This window comes from Myxocyprinus asiaticus, chromosome 18 (assembly GCF_019703515.2).
Source record: "Myxocyprinus asiaticus isolate MX2 ecotype Aquarium Trade chromosome 18, UBuf_Myxa_2, whole genome shotgun sequence".
In the NCBI taxonomy this organism is placed as follows: Eukaryota; Metazoa; Chordata; class Actinopteri; order Cypriniformes; family Catostomidae; genus Myxocyprinus; species Myxocyprinus asiaticus.
This window is the reverse complement of record NC_059361.1, coordinates 47,961,927-47,966,792: the sequence shown is the minus strand read 5'-3', so window position 1 is coordinate 47,966,792 and position 4,866 is coordinate 47,961,927. Positions and strand designations below refer to the sequence as shown.

The 4,866-nt window shown below is 38.5% G+C and overlaps 1 long non-coding RNA gene across 1 annotated transcript; it reads right to left on the bottom strand.

The window, feature by feature from the left end:
• On the bottom strand, nt 1-3,881 carry LOC127455737 (uncharacterized). Its single transcript, XR_007899736.1, has 2 exons — nt 2,845-3,881; nt 1-1,194 (listed from the first exon to the last, which is right to left on the bottom strand). It is a non-coding gene; the product is annotated as an uncharacterized LOC127455737 (long non-coding RNA).
• Between the last annotated feature and the right edge of the window lie 985 nt (nt 3,882-4,866).

Genomic DNA, 4,866 nt, shown 5'->3' with positions numbered 1-4,866 from the left:
TTCCAGGTGTCAAATGTTAGAGTTTATTGAACATACCAACAAACCCGAGATGTCAGCTGAGATCTGACTCTCTCTGTCAAAACCCTTAGTTCTTGTACAGTTTGTAATCTAGTATTACCTCATGCCTATGCCATCTTAATATATTTTGTATCCAATGGATTCTGTTTTCCACCATTGACCTCTTTTCAATGGTGGGAACCTGGCTTTTAGTCCATTTTAAAAAATAACATTTTAAATGCATTTATCATGAAAGTATTTAATGAATAATACATCACAATCTGAGCACATATAGTTATTTTGATTATTGGTTGCATCAATCTTTTAATTTGCTGTACTTTCCCAGAGCTTTCTCATGACTCAGTACCATTGTTCTGTGCTTACAGCTGAGGACACAAGAGTATTTCTTGCAACATTTCTGCTACAGCTTAGTGCACTGAACGTTTCTTGTAACATCAGCACTTTTAGTCCTCATATGCCCTCTCCTTGGTCACACAAAGTCCACACTTCTTGTAACCTCATATGCCCTCTCCTGGGTCACACAAAGCTATTCTATATTAGTATTTTTCTACATTTGATATATACAAATCTACTATATATTCCCTCCTTTGAGACTTATAAAAAGTCTCACCTTCTATCGCCCTTTTCCCAGAGTGCAACCTCACAAAACAAGCTCCATCATTTCTTTCAAGTGACCAATATAAGACACACATTCCTCTAATATTGCCTATACTTATGGAACTGCACTCCGGAGAAACAACGAGACCAAACATCTCCCTCCACATTTGACTAGAAGGAAGTAAAAGATCTCATCGCTCCCTAGCTAAGTTCTTTTCTGGAGGGTAACAATAATCAAATTCTTGTACAAAGCATGTGCATGCCAAGGTAGCCTTGCGTTATGTAGAATACATCAGTGATTCAACTTTTTTCAGTAGGTTAACATATTACAGTGATTAGACAATAGTAGTAGATCAGCATCTGATACGTCCCACGGTGCCAGTGCAACTCACAGACATTTTCGGTAGCCTGGAGCGCTATCTGGTGGTGTTGGAGCGGACAACGGGTTTTTAAACCACCAGTAGAGTCTTGCTCTTGCTGCTAAGCAGTGAGGTGCTCGTCGATCCTGTCTTTGTGATGTTTAAGTCTCTGGACTTCCAGTGGCACTTTCAGTGATTTTAGAGTTCATACAGGCACATTCTATAGTAATTTATTTGATTATTAGTACCTTCATAGATGAGTTAAACAACACATTTATAAGTGCATATACAGTTGTGCGCAAAAGTTTTCATACCCTGGCAGAAATTGTGAAATTTTGGCATTGATTTTGAAAAAAAAATGATTTTATTTAAGGATAGTGATCATATGAAGCCATTTATTATCACATAGTTGTTTGGCTCCTTTTTAAATCATAATGATAACAGAAATCACCCAAATGGCCCTGATCAAATGTTTACATACCCTTGAATGTTTGGCCTTGTTACAGACACACAAGGTGAAACACACAGGTTGAAATGGCAAATTAAGGTTAATTTCCCACACCTGTGGCTTTTTAAATTGCAATTAGTGTCTGTGTATATATAGTCAATGAGTTTGTTAGCTCTCACGTGGATGCACTGAGCAGGCTAGATACTGAGCCATGGGGAGCAGAAAATAACTGTCAAAAGACCTGCATAACAGGGTAATGGAACTTTATATAGATGGAAAAGAATATAAAAAGATATGCAAAGCCTCGAAAATGCTAGTCAGTACTGTTCAATCACTTATTAAGAAGTGGAAAATTCGGGGATCTCTTGATACCAAGCCAAGCCAAGGTCAGGTAGACCAAGAAAGATTTCAGCCACAACTGCCAGAAGGGATACAAAGAAAAACCCACAGGTAACCTCAGGAGATATACAGGCTGCTCTGGAAAAAGACGGTGTTGTTTCAAGGAGCACAATACTTGTTGACCTCTCTCCAAACATAGCGCTTATGGCTGTGACCATAAAGCTCTATTTTGGTCTCTTCACTCCAAATTACAGTGTGCCAGAAGCTGTGAGACGTGTCAAGGTGTTGTCGGGCATATTGTAACCGGGATTTTTTTTGTGGCATTGGCTTCTTTCTGGCAGCTCGACCATGCAGCTCACTTTTGTTCAAGTATCGTCGTACTCTGCTCCTTGAAACAACCACAGGTGTGGGAAATGAACCTTTAATTGACATTTAAACCTGTGTGTGTCACCTTGTGTGTCTGTAACAAGGCCAAACATTCAAGGGTATGTAAACTTTTGATCAGGGCCATTTGGGTGATTTCTGTTATCATTATGATTTAAAAAGGAGCCAAACAACTATGTGATAATAAATGGCTTCATATGATCACTATCCTTAAATAAAAGACAGTTTTTTGCATGATCAGTCATATTTTCCAAATAAATTCCAAAATTTCACAATTTCTGCCAGGGTATGCAAACTTTGAGCACAACTGTAATGCAGATAATCTCAGTAAACCTTCTTTCATTTTAAACTGTGGTTACATTACCTAGTTACATTACCTCATAACACGGATAATGATCTGCTTCAGACCTTCATCATTCCCTTTCATTCACATGGTTTGATTAAACAACAAACATCATTTAAAAGAAAATAATCACTTCAGGAAGGGGTATATGCCAAAATAATAAACATAATACCCTCTAACTTCCTGCCTACTCTATCCATTCTAAAGTACTACCTAATTTTATTACAAAAGAAAATACAATGAGTATACTGACTCCTTTGCTATCCAAAAACAAGAGAAAATTGAAAATAAAGAGTCAAAATAAAAGGCACCCCTTCCCTACCATTTTTTTGTCATACAATAATAGTTGTACATACATGGTTTTACTAGAATTCATCCAGCTCATCCAGTCCAGGGCCTATGGTGAGCCCTATATCATCTCCAGATGGCTTCACTGAAACATTGAGCATCTGCTTAGCTGCAACATTGGCCATCATTGATCTGAGGAGAGGCACACACAACACAACACCACAGAAATAGCAATAGCTACAGCCATTATTATTCCTACTTTAGTGAGCCATTCTTACCAGGATCCAAATAGATTGTCAAACCATTTGCCAACATGTTGATCTCTCCCAGCATTGGCAGTCACTTCCTTTCATAGGTTTTTCAGCTTTTTCATGGCTAGGGTGAAGGATCCATCAGGAGCTATATTATTTGGGATATAAGTACAACAGTCACCTCCAAACATTACACAAACTCCACCTTTTTCTGCTAATAGCCAGTCTAGGGCCTGTCTATTTTGCCATGTCATTTTGCTGGTTGCAGCTAATTGGTCACCTAAGGCCTTCAATGCTTCATCAGTGTAATTAATAAATCCCTGCTGATTATAATAAATGTAGTTGATCCATTCTGCATTCTTGTTGGGTGTTATCCATACAAATATTGACTCAAAGCCTGATTTTATTTAATCTCTGGCCTTAAATTCTTGCGGTATTCCTCTTGGTTGACCAATTGCATCTATTATTATATTAGGGTCAGGCTGATATGCTCTTTTCACTCTATGTTTGCTTTGCACAGTTTTTCTAGGTGCAGCCAGGATTTCAGAGTCTTCCAGGTTCCATGTTAACATAGTCACTTCTTGTGCTAGTCTCACTCTAGTGCATATTCCTTTCCAATTTTTAGGTAATATAGCTCTCAACCCACTTCCTTTGCAAATCCAAAAGTAATCTGATATAGCTGCTGTTTGTTCCTCATATATTTTTATTACAGGGGAGACTAGAGTTGGTTCTCACAATTTCCCATGAATTTGCCCACACACCTTGTAGCTTCTATTTGAGATGGTATGCCAAATCGTGGAATGACCTCTCTGGTCAAAACTTTTATTAGAGTTTGAGCTCCCTGGTCTGCTGATGGTACTGTCTCTATCCATCTGCTGAATCTGTCTATTATCACCAACATATATCTTTTTCCTCTTATCGATCTTGCCATGTCCACATTACCAGATGTTTAAATGGTCCTTCTGGGACTGTTATGTGACCTATTGGTGCCGATGTACCCTTTCTGACATTGTTTTGAGCACAAATTTCACATTCCACCAAAAAATCATCTACCATGGCCTGTAGGTATGGTGACCAAAATCCCTGACTTCTTATTTTCCTAATTACCTTCCCCCTTGCACAATGGTCAAAACCATGTGCATCTGAGATTAAAATACTAAGGAGTGCTGTTGGTGCAATCATATGTCCTTCATGAGATCGCCATATGCCATTTACATCTCTGCTTGCACCTCTTTGTTGCCATACCCCATGTTCATAAGGGCCAGCTTGATATTGCATTTGTGCAATGTCATCTAACTGTGGTTGAAGCTGAAGCAAAACTGATACAGTTGCCATTACTGCTACTTGGCATCCTGAGGCCTTTTTGGCATCTGCAGCATTATTTCCCTGAATAACAAAATCATTGCCTTTTTTATGTGCTTGACATTTGATGATAGCCAATTTCCTTAGATGCATCATGGCAGAAATGAGCTTGATTATTTGGCCACCATGCTGAATTGGTGTCCCATCAGTCTTTTTGAAACCTCTTTGTTTCCAGACTGCTCCAAATAAATGGCATACTCTATGTGCATATGCGGAATCTATATAAATATTAACAGTTTGATTTTTAGCTAAGAGACAAGCCTCAGTCAGTGCTTTAAATTCAACCAATTGTGCTGAGCATGGCTGCTCACAATGCTGCATCACAATTGGAACAAAATTGTTGTCATTTCTTTTGACAACAGCATACACGGCATGATTTCCTAGATGGTCTCTAAAGCATGACTCATCCACAAAATAATCTGCTTCAGCATCTATGATTGGTGTTGATTCTAGATCTGGTCTTAAACGAGTAAAAGC